General features: G+C 43.4%; 1 protein-coding gene across 1 annotated transcript in view; it reads right to left on the minus strand.

The window, feature by feature from the left end:
- Positions 1-19,391, minus strand: part of HIKESHI (heat shock protein nuclear import factor hikeshi) — a 150,622-nt gene that overhangs the window by 25,577 nt on the left and 105,654 nt on the right. The gene's annotated exons all lie outside the window — the stretch shown is intronic.

Genomic DNA, 19,391 nt, shown 5'->3' on the forward strand with positions numbered 1-19,391 from the left:
ATTTACACCAAATAAGACAAGCATTTACAATGCAATAGGTCTCGTAATTGCAAGTTTTTGAGCTATTGGCATTGTAAATGGCAATGCCTTTTATAATATTAAAAGGCATTGTCATTTACAATACCAATAGTTCAAAGTTTTGCAAAAGCAATTCCTGTTGTACTGCAGTGCGCGGTGTCCCTGAAGCGGCGCTGCGCTCACTATTAAAGTTTCAAAAAATTTAATTAAACTTCTTGTTCGAGATAACGCTACCCTGTAATCTCTGTGCATGTTAGAACTTTTAAGTTTAAGGTTATTGTAGCATTTTAATGAAGGACTGTGTATATTCTGCAGGACCCGTACTGGGGTTTAAAAAGGTGTAAAACTCAAACTTTCAAGGTTCTATTTAACCTTAAGTAGGGCTGTGCTGCATAATCGAATGATACCCTAAGATGCGTCAACCAGGCAATCTCTCTGCTGACTAAGATGCCTTCATTTAAAGGCTGCGCGATTGTCATTGCCAAGTCTAGTAGCGTGGTTCTTAAGAGGGAACGAGATGCTAAAAAATAAACGCATCATTATAAAAAGTCATCATTTGCGTGGAGAAAAAGTCCTACTTCTTCTGCGTTCGGATGGCAAAGCCTACTAAAACATCGAGGTACACTGCAGCACAGAGGATTTTACACTGTTGTGTAGTACGTTTAGTCATTTTGCACAGAATGAAAGAAGGTTTCAAATTCACCCACCTCTGACAGGTCCTATGGATTTTCAGTAACCCCCGCACTCCTCCTCCCCCAGCGAACGGAATAATTTTTTTGAGTGAATACACTCCTGTTAATCCCACTGTAAAGCTGCTTGCACCTAGCGACCCAACCGCATGGCAGCATTGATGATTTTTGTTTTGTAAACTCCAAGTACATGTTTCTGAGGGTTCGGGAGATGTGGCGTAAGGGTCAGAGCTGCCGACTTTCGAACTCGGATTCCGAGTTCAACATCCTGTGATTCTGGGCAAATCACTCATTGCCTGAAAAGTATAGTGGGCGAGGGAGCAACACATTTGTAGGATTAGAAATAAAGGAAATGGAGTACGGTGGCGACGGTGAAAGAAATATTACCTCCATCACATCGCGAGCGGACGAAATACACCAATCAAATCAATCTACACTTGGTCCATGCACCACAGAATTAAACTGAAGTGACGAAAGCATATGCTTGCTAATTACGAGGCAGTACAGAAGAGTGACAACGATGTTAGAAAATGGTGAGCCCTTTATTGTAAACACCTTCCAGACAGAGCATAGCGCATGGGCTGTGCAGGCGAGGCCACCTAAAAAGAGAACAGTTGAGGCCTGTAATGGTGGCGGCTTGGGCATGATGACAGAGGCAGGTGTCGACTGCTGTAAAGAGTAATGCGACCTGGAACGACCAAGTAAACACGCTTGTTCCCCCACTAAACACGGTCAGCCAGTCAGACAGCATGGGTAGATTAATTCAGGGCAAAAGACATAAATAAGTCTGCTGCGGAGGCCAGCAGCTGGAGCCGCTTCGGAGCCCCAGCGGCGCTGGAGTGCTCTAAATAGCTGTAGCCTGAGTACATGGGAATGTAACTCCATAGTACAGGAAGGCATTGTATGCGTCCGCTTTGTCTTGCAGAGAGTCATAACCTGTGTGCCAGCTGCGAGCGCCCCTAAACAAACCCCAATCCATTGCCAGTGCCTTTAAACAGAGCCCAATCAGACATGCTGATCGCACACTACTTCATTAAACTTCCTTGCGGCACAGAATGGACATCAAAGCGCATCTGAAGACCGCCCCCCCATGCTGCTTACAGACATCACATAAAGAACAAAAGTAGTCCCCAAACGAAGACGTAAACATGTAACAATGTAGTAGTTGGTCGGTGCTGCATGGAGGAAACCGGAAACAAGGAGGGAGAAAGACGGCGAGTTGCCCATTTGAGAGCAAGCATTTTCAAAGGACACTAACAGAGACGGATAAAAGCAATCGGCTAACAATGGGTGGAGTTCAACTCCTTAACCATGCACAATAGGTCGCCAAGCGACAGCGCAAGCGATGTACGCTCGACCTAAAAAAGCACACTTTCGGGTAAAGATTTAGCATTCTGCCAAATTAGGTGTTATTCCATTCTGCTGTTTTGGCTATAGGGCTGTTAAAAATTCTCATTGGAAATTGCATGGGGAAATTGCATCTTGGGAACCCCCCTTATTTTCTTAGCCTTCACTTTATGGATCATTGCGAAACATTCAAGGAAGTAGTTGAGGAGGATGAACTATTTTTTGTAAAGAATCAGGAAAATTCATCAAACAGCGAGCGTTTTAATAGGTCTTAACTAGAACTACATGGTGGTGACAGTGTAATTCATTCTCTCGCTCTTTCTCTCTCCCCCTATGGGCTTGAAACATCCACTCGCCCACTCACATTTGCAAGGCAGATTTAATTAGGGTGAGCTATATTTAGGTCCTACTCGCCCTTTCTGGCAAGTAGGAAGACAAACTGACTTTTGATCTCCGTCCCTAAAAGCAGAGCAAATGTGTCAAGATAGCAAGATTTAAAGGAATTTTTATTGCTCACAAAGTGAATGAGCAATAAAAATGTCTTTAAGTATTGTTAATTTGTCACATTTGCTCACAGATGTCAAGTACATTACAGTTAGGTCAAGTAGATTTTTTAAGTTACTAGACCTGTAGGTCTAGCAACAATTTTTCGATTTTTCGAGCAATGATTACCTTCTGCCGGTCGCTAGTAGGTAGTTATACTTTAGACCTAGTTTCCATAGGCAAAGCAGTTTATGTTTTGCTAATAACTTTGGCGTCATTTGGCGAATCTTCACAAAATTGTAAAAATGACTTTGCCACTTACTTTAGCTGCTGCCTGGAAAGTTTCGAGGTGATTAGTCAAGCGGGGCCCGAGAAAAAGGGGGGTTCCAAAAGATGTTTTCTCCATGCAATCATGCAATTTTCCATAGGGATTTCAGATACGACTACAGCCTGAACCGCTGAACGGAGTTACACCAAATTTGGCAGAAAGGTAGATCTTGGTCCAGAAAGCGACCTTTTTTGTAATTTAGTGCAAATTCATTTAGTAGTTGTTGAGTTATTAAAGGAAAAACATTTTATGGATATCTAGGGACACGAATCCTCAGTGGATCCGACAGATTTCATGGTGACATCTGATTGACTGCCACACTTCAACCAGGAAGTGTTGGCAGCTATCTTGGGACTGAGACTAATCCGAGTCCCAAGAAACTAGGCAAAAAAAAAAGAAAAATAAGGGGGCAGGGTAGGAATACCCCGCCCCCCCCCCCCCCAGGCCTGGTGGTGGAGTCCCAGATTTTCCATTTTGCAGTGAAATTGCGGTGGATCTGTGAATTTGCTCCAAAACTGGGAAGGAAAAAACAAAACGAGCGCAGTCTCCTGAGCTTGTTTTATATATGCCCTCTTGGGTGGGCTAGGTCTGTACATTTTTCTCAGGTTCAGGAAGAGGTGCAGCTTTCACCCTGGAGAGGGATCAATGAGTGTATTTAGAACCCGTCCCCAGGACAGATAAGGGCAAGCCCAAGAGTGAGTTAACCAGCTCCACTGTGCACTTGTCTGTAACTAGCATTGATGGCGGGGGTGTCAGAACCTATTTCATAGCACACAATAGGAGTGGTTTATTCCCCTGAAGGGGGTGAACTGGCAGATACTTTAAGGGGGTGACAAAGTTTGCCGCTGCCTTGAACTCTTCATTACATATAGGGCTAATCAGGAAGGGGGCAGCAGGAAGGGCGGACCTCCCCTCCCCGTGGCCTACCGTTCCTCAAGACGGGGACGGAGGCGCCCATTTAAAAGCCTATCACTATGCAAGTAAACCCAAAGCCTATCAAAATTGTCACGAAAACAAAACAATTATTGTAACCCACCTACACCACTATACCACAAACACAGAACCACCTGAGACACGGCCCTCTCGCCCCATTCATAGCGCCTGTGATGAATGAAAAACACAGCCTAGTCTGAAGTAAACCCTGCATGTTCCCATGGAAGAGGAGGGACCCCACAGATGAGGAGGGGACCCCAGTGACCTACTGTACAGTGCGCAGTAGCACACAATGCACAGAAGCGGGCAGGCACAGCATCTCCTTCCTGCCCTCCATCCTGCAGTGAAAGTACCAGTAAAGTGTCCGGACACCATGCAGTCTGCTGGGGCTCCTGCAGTGAACAGTTCAGGAAAAGGTCTCACGCCGCCTCATTACCTTCACTATGAGGGCTTGACAGGTACAAGTTCTTCCCCTGCACGGCCTTGAGATATTTTGTGAAATGTGCAATATTATGTTGAATTAAATTGCATATATTACATCATTATAGATCATTCAACACTCTCAGCAGATGATTTATAGCAGTGACGCGGACTGCTAATGAACAAGGACATGAAATATATTCGCAAACTGAATACTGCATCAAATACGAGGCCCACCTGAGGCAGGAGTGCAAATAAAAGGGGTATATATTTTAATTAGTACACAACGTGTTGCAAAGAAAATGGGTGAAGGCAGGTATAAGGACCTGGCCCCAGCTCAATGAGCGCCGGAAGTGACACGCATAGACAATGGACTTTTGGAAGACTCCCTGAGACTAGTGCGTGAGATGTGCCGGAACGCAGAACAAAGGTGGCTGCCCTCTTACATAGGTGCACTGCGTGCGCCGTGGGCAGCAACAATTGCACGAGCGAGTCTTACATTGTGCTGAAAATTATCCTGTGCGATATGTCTATCGCAATTATGGTGAGTCTGGAAATCCGGCTGGGTATATTGAGAGCTGCGACACGAAGTGCCTTTTTTAGCTGTGGGCAGCAAATGCGATTTTGTATCAGAAAAATACCTCTTTGATATGACTCACCTTCCACACTCACCTAAAGGTTTCACAAGCTGAAATAAAAAAGAAAATGTATCACCCACCTTCACGTATCTCCTACGATAACATATTTCAAGCTTTTTCACCTTGCTGTACAAAATATATATTTTTTTAAATCAGAAAATCCCACAAACACTACCCAACTTTATTCCTTCCTATTTTAGCAGCAACAGAATGAAAATTAAACTAGGATGCGAAGAAGTCCTCTGGTTCTGGGCCAAGAAAGCTACATTTCTTGGATGTCTATGAACAAATTAATGTGTTAGAATGTTCTTGTAAAAGGGCCAAAAAGCATGGAAAGACGCCTGTCGACAGTCACCCCAATAACAAGATGCTGCTAAGAAGCAGAGAAAAAACTTGACACTTTCACAGGGATGTTTTTGAATGTAATGAATTTGCCATTAAAAGGGCGTCTGGCTGATCAGAGTTTGACTAAAAATGTAAAAGGGCTTTTTGATTGATAACACAGCTGCTGTTTTTTCTGAGGAGGCCGTCAGGGCCTGACACAGGGCTTGAGCAATTATGGCAGAGAAAAGCCGCCATATATTTCCCCATACTGTCTTATTTCTTCATTTTCTTTTACAAATGCAATTAGCAGGAGACTGGGATCCTGGAGCTAATCTGAAATATTTCCCCAGTTTTACTTCACAAATTATTTTCCGGAATATTATTTAAAAGCGAGAAAAATAAGGTTTGAGGCATTCAGGCTTTAAAAAAAATAGAAATCAAACAACATCACAAGGCATTGCTTGCAAGAATTGGCAAGTAATATTGATAAATGACTGGAGACAGACAAGCCATTAAACATAGCTTTGCCCCTTGTAATGAACTGCTGAGGTGGTTCATAAAACAAAAGGTTACATGGACGTTAAAGTTAGGAAATAGGATTAAAAAGCAGACTTAGTTAGATTCAGATTTCACTGTCAATTATACCACACCAGTCATGACATCAGTCAAGACATCTTCTCATCTTCTATGACATCATTGATAATATCACTGCAACATCTGCAATAAAATTATTGATGAGCAAACTGTGCATGGTGTGGGCGCATGTTAGTTACCTTAGGGCACGGGTTTTAGTTTCTTGAGATAAGTATAACTGCTGAATTTCAATGGTTTTGTGTGTGTGTGTAAAACGTCTTGTAATCCATATATATCTTTCTCTTTCTCTCTCTCTCTCTCTCTCTCTCTCTCTCTCTCTCTCTCTCTCTCTTCTTCTCTCTCTCTCTTTCTCTAGATCGCCTAAATAGAATAGATGTTGAAGAACTGCTTGACTCACTGCTGCATCATCTTTTGCTGCTGCATCCATACAGCAGTGTGTATTGTTAAAGTATGCCTGTTCTTCCATGTCACTGCCCTACTATGTCAGCAAAGAAACTCCAGCAAACAAAGCAGTACAGGTTTCCACACTCCTGAGGAATGCGCTCAAACTCTTTCAACTTCAACTAATGGGTGACCAGCCTTTTTTGCGGCAGAAAACTATAGCCACTGAGACCAAACGGGCGATGCTGCTGCTTGAACAGTGCCTGATGTTTCAGTGGAGGGGCAAAGGCTATAAAAAGGAGATTTTCGAAATGGATTAGTTCTCTCAAAGAGGAATTTTAGGAACCTTTTGACATCTAGAGCTCTTTGGTCAGGTTTCTGAAGGGGATTCGTCCTCAAAATAACTTTTGTCTTGAACACTGAATTGAAGGTACAGGTGCTTATTTGTAAAGGCTTGAATTTCACAAATTCTTCTGGCGGAAGTGAGAGCTAACAAAAAACCATTTTCCAAGAAAGACGCTTTAGATCAGCCTTATGAATGGACTCAAAACGTCTTCTCATTCATTGAGCTAGTCCTGTGTTCAACTGCCAGTTGGTCGGGTGTTTCTTAACTGGAGGTAAGTTCTAAAGAGGCCTTTTAAAAATTCCTTGAAAAATTAATCCATTTGACCATGGTGATTTTTGGTTTAGTGATCTCCAAAATCGTGAAACTGCAGCTAGGTAGACCATACTGATCTAGGAGAAAGGCTGGAACAAGCTTGGTGAAGTAGGTACAATAGAATCTGCTCTGGACTGACTTTTGAGAGTACCATATGCAGAAGCAAGACCATTTCGCCTTATAAGTGGTATTTGTAGATTCTGGTCCAGCCTTCCCTAAAATGTCTCAGCAGTACTAAAGAATATTCAAGAGATTGAATTAACTGTACTCAGGAGCCAGGTCGATAATTTCAGAGATTCCAACGTTGGATGAACAACCTGAATTTGTGCATTGTGAGCATTTCTGGGGCTGGTCTGAGAAGAACAGGTTGTTGTTCCAACAGGAGAACCAGTTCCATGTACTGGAGAGGTCTCTGCCACAATAGAGTTACCAAGTTAATTTGCCATTACTCTCATCATCCTATTGGGTAGTCGGGGTAGCAGAGGTAAAGGAGGGAAAGCTTAAGTGAATATTTAATCATGATTTGATTTTGCTAAGTCCATTTTCAGATTGTATGAGTTTCCATGGATAGTAGGTGCGATTTTGTCCCTGCCTGTTTGTTTAGATAGAATATACTAGTTGTGTTGGTGATACAAACCAGAATCACAGATTTCTTTAACCTCAGGAGAAAGGTTTGAATGCCTAATGCGACTGCTTCAATACGAAAATATTTATATGCATTGCGCCTTACCTGATCTGTCCATTTGTCATTTACTTCCGGAGCCTACAGATGTCTCCCCATACTTGTAGGGATGAATCCATAGTCATTACATCCTGAGACTGAGAACAAATAAAATTTAGACATGAGGTTATGTTGCTTTTCTGTATCCACCAAGTCATGGCTGATGTCATTTCTGGAGTGATTTTTATTATATTGTGAAAAGATCCTTGTGTCTGAATCCATTGTTTGTCTATTTCCTCCTGCAGTGTTCTCATTTGGAGCCAATTCAAGAGGCCATCATCACCAGAAAAGACTTGCAAGTTCAAACTGAAAAGGACTTTCTTTGTGAAACGGAAGAGGCCAGATTCATCAGCCTTTGAACTTTTTCTTTTGCATGGAAGGCTTTGTATGATATTGTATCTAAGATAGCTCCCAGAAATATTATCAGTCAAGAAGGCTGAACATAGGATTTTTCATTGTTGAGTTTGAGTTCAACCCTAGAGCTTTGAAGACTTGGACTTGGAGATAGGCTGCTGTGGAAAACTTTGCAGCACTGAACAATGAAAAGTTTTATGAGCCAGTCGTACAGGTTTAGAAAAATCTGGTGACTTTTTCTCCTTAAGTCAGAGGCGTAGCTAGAGCTTGTGGCGCCCGGGGCTATCCCTCAGATTGCCGCCCCTGGAGAGGGGGATGAGGGGTGCTGGGGAAAAAGGACGGAGAGACATGTAGTATCGCCGCTAATAGTTACCTCGATCATGCAAGTTACATGCACATACATGACACTGTCCAAGGCTACACAGTTAAATACACTGGTGACCGGCAGTACAAAGGAGAACACAGACTGCCACCCTGCAGGATTTCAGGAAGGGCCTAAAAACATGGTTATTCGATTAACGTCCCTAATCAGCAGCACCAACCCCACACTCAAGCGCCTAGATACCCTCACAGGTGATAAGTAGCGCTATGCAAATCCTGTTTGTTTGATTGATTGACACCCGATTTCCACACACTGTTTGTGCGCTACATTAGTTTTATCTGTAAAATTGTATGTCTTTGCAAGTTAAGTGACCACTTCACTGGAGATTGTGCTGTCTATAAATGACACTGCGCGAACACACCATGCTTTAATCATATATGTTCAACATTGTGAGTTCAGTGATGAAGCACTGATGGCAGCGACGCCACTCTGAAAATTGTTCGAGCACCACTGGGTGTTCCTAATCCTGTTTCTCTTGCTTATTACCTTCTCTGACTCAACGAAATTCTAGTCCCCCTCCCATATGAATGTGTCACAAGCCCTCTGGACATTATTAAGGCAGGTATTGGCCTGATAATGTGGTAACCAGATATTTTACTCATTTGCATTTTTAAAGAAGGGCGCATGTTGTGTGTGTTTTTAGTGTCTCACCAGAGTGGCCAAAAAAGAATCCTGCTGTGGTAGGCCCTTTATAGTTTTCAGAGCTTGATACAGTCTCTGACAATTCTATGTTTATTTGTAAATTGCTGGCCTCTGTGCTGAGGCTGGGTGTTAAGGAGTCTGGATTCCTCCTTGCACAATTGTTGGCTCAATTACTTTATCTGTAACTCTAAACCTAGAACACAAACCCTAACCAGAAACCTGCGGTAAGACCCAATCGAAACACTTGTGTTCATCCAAACCTTAAAACTAACCCGCAATCTAAGCATAATCATACATGTATCTCTAAACCTATTGTTAATCCAAGCAATGCTAATAACTCCAGTCCTCGGTCCACCCCATCCCATTCATCTAACCATCACCCTCATCCTAGTTGTAACCTAATTCTTTCTAACACTAATATTGACTGTCACTCCAACTCAAACACTAATACCAGCTTTAAGGCAACCCCTCTCTCGTGCCCTAACTCTAGAATAGCAGATCTTGTTTCAGTGCAAGATTTGTGCATGCTGTGGTGCCTTATGTTAAAAACAAGATCTGCAAACCTTAGTCCATTCTCTAGATGTCACCAGGTAGGTATGTGAAACTGCCCTACTCACTGGCCTATCAAGCCTGGCTTCCTCAACATTATTATTAATCTCAACAGCAAGGCTTACTGCAAACATGGAAAAGGGCAGACCACAGCTCATCAGTTAGAGAATGTCTGAGCTCGCTCCCAGTAGAGAAACACTGCATACTCAGGACAGTGTGCATAACCTTCAAAGCCCTTCACCAACCTACCTAGCATCAGCAATTGCACGTCACGAGGCAAAACAGAAACCCCAGAAACAAAGAAGCACTGATGCTTGTAGCTCTGAAATTCGACATTAAAAAATCATATGGCCTTATTTAGAGATTGGTGAATGGAATACTCTGCCACACAGTGGCACATATCCTGTGCTCTGTATACAAAGGCTATAAGCTACCATGCACCTGTAATACATTTGTGTCTGAGTATCCCATCGGCCAAACTCCAAAGTAGGCCCTTACTCCATCTCAATTACAGCACCCAGAATATGGATTTTTTATTTATCCAATAAAACTCCATATTCATGCCTCATAACTCCTAACACTAACGTTTGTGACATTTAATTGCAGCTCTCTCCAGCACCTGCACCGCCACATATGCAGTGTCATTCTTCAATCAAATATTGTAGCGTGAAGAACAAACTGACCACTTAACGTTCACTATAAGAAAACACGTCTTTGCTAACATGGATTTATATGACTTGGATGCATTTCTCAAAATATGTATCTACAAATTGCAAAATGCTCTAACATCATACTGAACATTTCTTTGTAAATATGTATGTTTATTATTTGGAATCATTTCTCACATTTTTTTTGTAAAAATAAAACACTGTAGAGTACTTTAACGTCGTCTGCGTGTGGTATAAAATTTCAAATAAAGAAATAAAAACGTAGAAATTACCAGCATTCGCAGGGTTCTATACTTTATGGAATGTTCTCCGACACCCTACTGTACAACCGGCGGCCATGTCTATGTTTCTACAGGGCAATGCCTGCAATGTTCAGTTCATGGTTTGTGCATGTGGAGGGGCGCAGCTGGCACCGGAAGTACAGCTAACAGCAGCAGGCCGGACATAAAGGAAGCATAGCTGCCAAGGTTTCAGATTGCTAAGTGTGACATTTTTATAATGTCAGCGTAATTATGAGTGACACTTTTTTTGCAAGGAAAATCAAGCAATAAAAACAAAGGTAACATAAATATCAGAAATTACACCCATCTGAGCAACGAAGAAACTGTAAGAAGATTTTAAAACGGCTGCAAAGCACTGGAAATGGAAGGGTACACGCGTAGCTTAGAGGTCCCAACCCCTCTGAAGACTGTAATTTATCTCAAAAGGACAAACTGAGCAATTTGATAAAAATCAATTCGCTGATAACAGCAGGGTGTGCGTCGCCACCCGTTATTTATTAATAATCTGAAGCTACGTTGCATTGCTAGTCTAAGCAATTAACATTGAGACACAATTAAGCATGGGGGTGCGTGCAAGCCTCAGGAGAAAAGTTTGATTAAAGTACACATAGTCTAGGGGTCACAACTCCGCTGTAGGCAGTTTTATTTCAAACATATACTTTTTGAGAGAGTGAGCATTAAAAAGCCCGCACTATCTAAGAGTACTTGCACCAGTGCGTGTTATGCAGCAGGCTGAAAAAGTAGTCTAAAAAATACATATGGCACTGCACAGAAGTGTTTGCTTTAAAACATACCGGCACTCGTACTGACTCCTGAAGATGAATGACATCTTGTGGCAGCTGTGCATCGGATCCCAAGCGCAGGTGCCGACAAGAGAAGCTTAGACAGCTCCTATACTTCTGCACAGGTTCGCCGGTGACTCAGAAGGCCTGCCTCACTCGAGTAAGCCATTGGTAGGCCTGAGGTCATGGGTCAAGTTGTATTTTATTTTTTAACACGGGACTTGTGGTCCCCTGTGATGACACAACATTCTTGGTAAACAACACCTTCCTCTTTGGTTCCACTTTTTAAGAAATGCACATCGCTTGCATCACTGCCATGATAGGGGGCGCACGTTTATGTTTATCTTGTGTAGCACAGACTGCTAAACGTAATTGCTTCTAGGCGCTTTATGAGAGGAAGTGGCAGTGCATGAAGTAGTGATGCACATGAGGGGGATACATAGATCAGTGCATCTGACAACAAACTGGGGGTGTCAGAAGGTAACGGCCAATTGTGGTCCTCAAGTGCGGGCGACGCACTGCAGCGACAGCGAGCTGACGCACGCACGATGTAAAGATTAGCGCCCGTAATGCCGCGTGAAGGATGCCTTGCAGCCGGTCTGGGGTGGCGTCTCAGAAGACCCTGTGCTTAACATTATGAGACAGGGCGCGGGAGGGGCGGGACAGAAGGAGGGGGGGGTCTAATGTGCTTGCACTGCAAACGGCCGCGCGGCACTGGCAGACCGTTGCGGCAGCCTTTATAATTTATTTGGGGACTGGGGACACTGACTGACAAAGTGTCAGACAGTGAGTGTCCCCAAATAAATTATAAAGGCCGCCGCAACGGGCCGCCAGTGCCGCGCGGCAGCCGCTCCCAAAACAGTGCCTCCTGGGGCGGTCCGCCCCCCTCACCCCCCCCCCCCCAGCTACGCCACTGAGTGCCGTCGACGCAACTAACTTTAAAGCTGTGCTGAGAGCATAGAAATGTACACAGGACGAACAGCACGTGGCTACAGTTACGTTAGCGCTGTACAGAGGCACGTGCACAGATGCACACATATATAAGTACAGATAAATATGTACAGGTGCACGTTCATATGGGACGTTCATATGGGCGTATGTAGAGAGGCGCGCGGCCCTTTGGAATGGGTTTAGTGCGTAAGGAAGTGCTGGGTAAAGTTTAGTCCGATGAAATAGCGTGCACAGGTACAGATCTGGACAGAACCTGTAACACTTACTCGTGCAAACATTCACATGTGCACAATAACGAGCTTACTAGACACGTACAGGTAAAGGTTCATCTTACAGATATACTAATGCACAGTAGCAGATAACTAAGGGCTGTTCTTCAGGTCCACCGCTACAGTTAACATATACAGGTGCTTATCTGTATGTATAAAGCTATATGCGTACATTGGTATACAGGGACATATGCGCCGGCATTGAGGCACAAAACTGCCGATTCAGGGGCACTTCACAGGATCAAATGCACACTGGTGGGAGAACTTATGTGCATATATACATGTACCAAGTTCATATGTTCGGTATGGGTACATATGCACATCCCATAGTAAGTATGCACAGGTACATGGCCGCAGAATTGCACAATAGAATGTATGTTAGCACAAGTTCTTATGTACGTCTCCTCGTATGCGCATGCACATGGGACAGCACAAATATGTAGAGGTACACAGGCATGTCACTCTATAGATGTTAGTCCATAGGTTACATGTACAGGAAAACATACACAGAACTGAGCATTACCATAACTACAGGCACAAGTGATTTAAATGCACAGAAGCTCCAGTACTTACGTGCATACAGTGTTGCATAGGTGCGAGTGAGCACAGGTACACTTGATTAAAGTGTACATATGCTCAAGTACTTATGTGTATACGTACATGTGCATATAGAGGTAACGATGCCCGTGTACAGTTACAGGTGATTTAAATGCACGTATGCTCTGGTACAGCATTTTCGTGTTCGGTTCCCAAGTCAGTCCCTGGCTCATTACGCCAGAGGAGTGACTGAATTCTTACGAAAATATATTCACTCCTCCCCCCCCCCAACTCACCCGGATCGTGCAGGTTGGCCCAGTCCCGATGGAGCGGGGGTGTTGTTGCTGTGTGACAGGCTGACAGCGAGGAGTTAGACGGAGTTGAGGGGGTAAGAAGAGGGCTGATGGGGTGTTAAAAACGCCGCGTGACTGACAACAAACTGGGGGTGTCAGAAGGTTACGGCCCATTGTGGTCCTCAAGTGCGGGCGACGCACTACAGCGACAGCGAGCTGACGCACGCACGACGTAAATTTTGAGCGCCCTTATGCCTTGCCTGGGGTGGCGTCTCAGAAGACCCTGTATTTACATCGTGAGACAGGGGGCGGGACAGAAGGAGGGGGGGGGTCTAATGTTGCGGCAGCCTTTATAATTTATTTGGGGACTGGGGACACTGACTGACAAAGTGTCAGACAGTGAGTGTCCCCAAATAAATTAGAAAGGCCGCCGCAACAGGCCGCCAGTGACGTGCGGCAGCCGCTCCCAAACCAGTGCCGCCTGGGGCGGCCCGCCCCCCTCGCCCCCCCCTAGCTACGCCACTGCCTTAAGTAAGCCGCTACTGGTGCCCTTCATATGGTAATAACCAGAGGAGCAGTCTTTCGACTAAAGAGAACTTTGAATTGATAACAGCATCCAGGCACCTTGAATCTTCGGTATCTTCGACGTTTTATATGAATAGGGTTATGGAAATGTGTGTCTTGAAGGTCTAGTGACCTCATAAAATCTCCTAGATTCAGCAATTGCAGGATGTCCTACAATGTGGCCGTCCTGGAGATTGTTTCTTTAGATATTTGTTCAGCGTTTTTCAAGTAGCATGTCTGGAATAAGAAACAGCTGGTGGAGATCTGTACATCTGTGGGCATTGCAGGAGGTATCTATGTTGAACCTGGGGGGTATTGTTGGTATCTGTATTTTTTAGTTGTTTCCACATGAATGAATATGGTTATCTTCCTCGGACTACATGAAAGGGTGAAAAAGATGTGGTTGTAATATCCCTAGGGATCTCGCCGTCTCCGATCTGTTTTTATCGATTATAAGGCATCATCAGGTTTTCTAAACAAGGCCTCGCCACCATAGGCCATGTCTAATATTTTTGTAGGGTCTTCCGGTCTAAAAAGTCGCTTTCAGCCATTCCTAGTGTTTTAAGACAGCCTCATCTGCAATATGTCTAAATCTTGTTGCAGCTATTTCCATAGCCAAAGTTCTTTCATCCTCCTGCAAGATTGCCATTTCTTCCTTTTGCTTGTCTTATGGCAAGAATTCTATAAAAGTCCTCAGCTCAGACTACATTTGGCGGTCATATCTGCCTGGGATCACCAGAGCATTCGAAGTCCTAATGATTGTGGCTGCCATAGCAGAGAACATTTTCCCAATGTTATCTAAACGCCTACCCTCTTGGTGCAGAGCAGGGCGTAGTAGGATTTCTGGAACCTCTGCACTGCATGCAGGACCACTGAGTCGGGCTATGGGTGACCAATCAGGCAAACTGGAGAGTCCCCTGGGATCGTGTACTTTTTTTTTGTCAAGACAGGGTTCCCCTACTACCACCATAGCAGGATTCCTACTTCTGCTCATATATGATCCTCAATAGGTATAGCCTTCACAGATTTTCTGGAGGACGCCTTGTAGTCATAAAGAGCAGTCCATCCGTTTTATTGGCACAGGAAGATACATTTTCTTGGATGCCCTGTCTATTAGAATATGGAGGTGTCCAATATCTTCCGGAGGAGAACTGGCTGTTGGTGGTGTAGGAGTTGCTGAAGGTGATGTCAAATAATCGTCCCACTCATCTCCAGATCCAGACGGTTTATCTGGAATAATTTCCCCCTCTCCTGGCTCAGCACAGTCAACCTTTCTGCATATAATCATCATAGATGGTAACAAAATCCAATATCCTTGGCTTGCGGGTTGTCTCTGTTGAGACACTGAACCTTTCCACTGTTGAAACAAGTGAGGTGTGTGTGCAGGGGTGCCTTGAGGAGTAGGAGTCAATTGTGTCTTTTTAGGTGGATTCCGTGATTCTGGAAAACTTTTGTAGTAATCAATGAGCATCTGGTGAAGGTCAGTAACTAGACCAATCGATACCTGCTTTATATATTCTTGGTGGCTATGCTCGTCATACGAGTTATCATATGTGTACCGGTCCTGAAAGGATTCAAAGTATCTTGCCCTTACTTATGACCTTTCCTTAACCCCTTCCCCGCTCATGACGGAACCACTCCGTCATGAGCCACGGTTGCGCTGTGCTCATGACGGAGTGGTTCCGTTATGCTGCGGCCGTTGGCGGCTGCTCCGCCCACGCGGCGCTAATTCCCCGCCTGTGCGGGCGATTAGCGCAGTGGGCGGAGACGTGACGGAACCACTCCGTCATGAGCACAGCTCAACCGTGACTCGTGACGGAGTGGTTCCGTTACGAGCACAGCGGACCCGCAACTGCCCCCAAACCCCACCAGCGCCGCAGCAGAATTCCTGCAGCGGCGAAGGGGTTAAAAGAGAAGTCTCCTTCAATGTACTCATTGTCCTCCTTGTCTACGTTCTGGCATTGTACAAGGTGCAATGGAGAAACTTTCATTAGAGAAGTCTGGTGTGGCCAAATGGGAATAAACTCTATTGGTCTCGTTGATGGTGCAGTCATGGATGAAGTGCTGTTGTTGTCGATGGCAGTAATGTACCCTTTGACGTGCTTATTGCGGACAGTCTAGTCGCCACTAATATCATCGATACAAGTATCATAACATCACTATATTGGTTATTGCTGTTGTCAACATAGTGTTTGTCATCACAATGGTCGTCTTGTTTTTTTCCCCCCCATCGATGCGTGCTTAGTCGATAGTGGATCCAGTGATGGCTTTTTGATGCCAGAGGAAAATGTTTCCTTCACAGACAGGAGTTGCAGGTTCGGAATAGATTTTAGGAGTTTTTTAAAGCCGTCATAGGTGATGTTTTTCAGACATAGGCGTTATACTAGTTTCAGATCGTAGTTTTTTTTCCCTTGCTTCTGTGAACCTTAAGGGGAGGTTCCAGTGAAGGGCCCCCCACCAAGTCTTTCTGTATTATGAGCGTTTTAGTGGGAGATGTTTCTTCTTCATCTTCAGAAACTGGACTTTCTAATGCCTTCTTTTACTGTAGCCATAACAGAAGTATGGCTTCCCCGTCCTTCAAAGTTTTGGCCAAAAAAGTACGGCAGTATTTACATTCCTTTGGTTTGTGATGAGGATGCAGGCAGTTAAAGGCACTCTTTATATGACTCCTCAAAGAATAGCCTGAGTTTACCCAGGAGTTTAGAGCCCTTCGACATGATTTTTCCTGTCAGAATTCAACAGCTAAAATGTTACCTTTTAGCAGTTAATAGGTAAGATTCAATCAAAGTTCAGCAGAGGCTGGAAAACAGATGTCAATCTGAAGAAAAAGAATCACAGTTCAGAGAGACTCCCTTCACACAAAGTGGGGTAAGAAATCTGAGGTATGGTGGCTGCGGAGTAGGGGGTGATGAGGAGGGGGGGGGGGGGGGGGGAGTGGTTCAAGAGTTGCATCCCGGTTGGTTGGAGTTTGGTTCTATACAAAATGATGTGAATAGATTACCTCTGTCACATTTTGACTTTTCTGTTCAATGTTATGCTTTACTCTGCGTGCTATATTTACTGTGGGACTCTCAACTGAACTATGGGAATATTAAAGCATGCAAATCTATGAAAGATCTAATTCAGGACAATTATGGATTACTTGCTTTGTATTTCCCGATACAGAAAAATAACAGAAAAGATCTCCCTGTAATGGACTTTTACCAGATGTAGTTTCAAACAGCTATGGTATGATCTTTAAATATTCATTTACCATGAACAAATTAGAGAAGGTTTTTTCACAAGTGATTGTTCTTAACAATGCATTAAAGGGAGTGCATAATAATGGTTCACCTTTGCAACCGGATACACTTATGTTTTTGGTATTGGCCTATATTTCCAGATCTTGTTACAGGGAGGAGTGTATATGGGAACTCCTCCATGAACATTAAAGAACACGTATCAGGTGGTGCGTAAAATAGTCTTGTGGACCATGACATTACTTACCAGATAGATCAGGTAGCCCTTTTAGGTTAGCAAATTTGAACAAATCTTTAAGGCATATACAGCGCAGAGAATCATTAGAGTTGTACTTTAATCATCATATTAGACTTATATATTTTTCTTCAATAAAGATACTTCTTTTGTTAAGTTTAATGAATGATTGTTATTAGAATGGTTTATAAAAATTAGAAAAATATAAAATGTAAAGGCTGAAAACTCATCAACACCTTAAAGAGGCTACATACCATAATGAAGGAATAGGAGGGAGGAATGGGAAAGGAAGGGACGGGTGGCATAACAATCGGGGTCTAAATACAAGTGGCAAAATCAACATTCTACTAACTAGTCCCTACCTTGCAATTAAAATACAATGTAAAATTGTTGGTAATGTGCCACAAAGACTTAAAACATGGCTTTCCGAATTGAATAGGACTCTTTAATTAGATAAGTTGCGTTTGTGCTTAAACATACTGTAAAATTGCAGAAATTTAAACATATGAAATGCTAAACTTTTTCATCACATTTATGAATGACAATTGACACAATGCATATGATCCTTTTAGTATGTTAAAAAAAGGTTCTCCGGGTGTAAGAAGAAATATATAAAGTGTATGCTGCAAAGCATATGCAGTGGTTCAGTCATTAAGAAAAGTTCCATTCTCTTTAATAATAGTCTGAAACTCATCATCAGAAGAGCGTATTTTTACACATATAGTCTTATATTTAAAGACTCAATAAGGACAAGTAAGTACTCCTTTATTTGATCAGAGAGCCATCAACTGCCACCCTCACTTTCCTAGGGATTATCCAAATTATTGTGCCATCTCAGGTGGACATGTGGTCTGTTTCTGAAGAACAGACATGGCATGGAAGTAGAAAGAGACTACACACAGGATAAACAGACAGCCACCGGGGATTATGAAGGTGCCGGGATCAGAAACTAACCTTTTTGCTGTGTTCCTAGTAAATTCGAAAAGTATATAAATATGAATTAAGGAACTTCAGGAAACAGCATCCTGTTTGTACTTTAGTGTTCCACTGAAGACGCAGGAAACACCGGAAAAAAAGATCCATCACCAGCATGGACAAAGAGGCTCTCTATAGGAAATGTTGAGCAACAGCATGCAAGATTATTATGCCGCACCATGCACATATAAATTAGATGGCACAGCCTACTAAGGCTACAGAGATACCTTTTATATACGGTATCTGTCACTCTGTCCTTCCTTAATAAACCTAGTGATATAATTTCAGAAACTTTGAGACCTGCCACACTCAATTTTCCAGGGATCCTCCAACTTAATTTATAACTGCTGAGGGATATTTGTTATTTTCAGTTATCTGTTTCTTCTCTGCCAGATGCAGAATCATGCTGAAACAAGCTTGATAAGAAAGTGATTATACGCCCCAAGTACTCAAAGGAATTCAGATCAAGTACAGATCATTGATGGCACACGTCCATCCTAGCCCTCGGGTTGATAACAGCACAGAGTGGCAAACTGAGGGACTGGAGCAGCCAGCCACCTGAAGTAGCACCTAAGTGGCAGCCTTGGGCAGGGGCTGACCAAGCTGGAGGAGGCAGGCTGCGGTGCTTGCAGGGAGAGCATGGGTTTGCTGATCTTAGGCTTGGAAAACACATCATCACAGAAAAAGAAAATGCAGTACCTTTCGCTGCATAAGATGGTAGGCCTTTCCAGAGGCAACATAACACAATGAACACCCAATCACAGACGAGGATTAGGGAGTTTGTGCTGCGAGAGAGAAAATATTCCTGTGGGCTAAACCACAACCTAAATGACACTTTAACCAAGAAATGGCTTAAGGAGGCTGACCCAATGCAAGTCTCTGTATGTTTCTTTTTCAAGATAAAAGCACCGGCAAACAGTGAAGCAATCTTTTTCCTAATAGCTGTTTGCAGCTCTAGTGATTGTTATTTAGGAGCAGGGTCACTACTTCCCAATAGTATCCAGAAACTGGGCGGATGATGTTGGGTCATATCTTAGTTGCATGCTAATAATAATTACCTCAAGTATTGCATGAATGGATGTCCAAATATGCTATTTCTCCCTCCACAATTTACAATTCCTTCCATTTTTACACTG

Source organism: Triturus cristatus, chromosome 8 (assembly GCF_964204655.1).
Source record: "Triturus cristatus chromosome 8, aTriCri1.1, whole genome shotgun sequence".
Taxonomy (NCBI): Eukaryota; Metazoa; Chordata; class Amphibia; order Caudata; family Salamandridae; genus Triturus; species Triturus cristatus.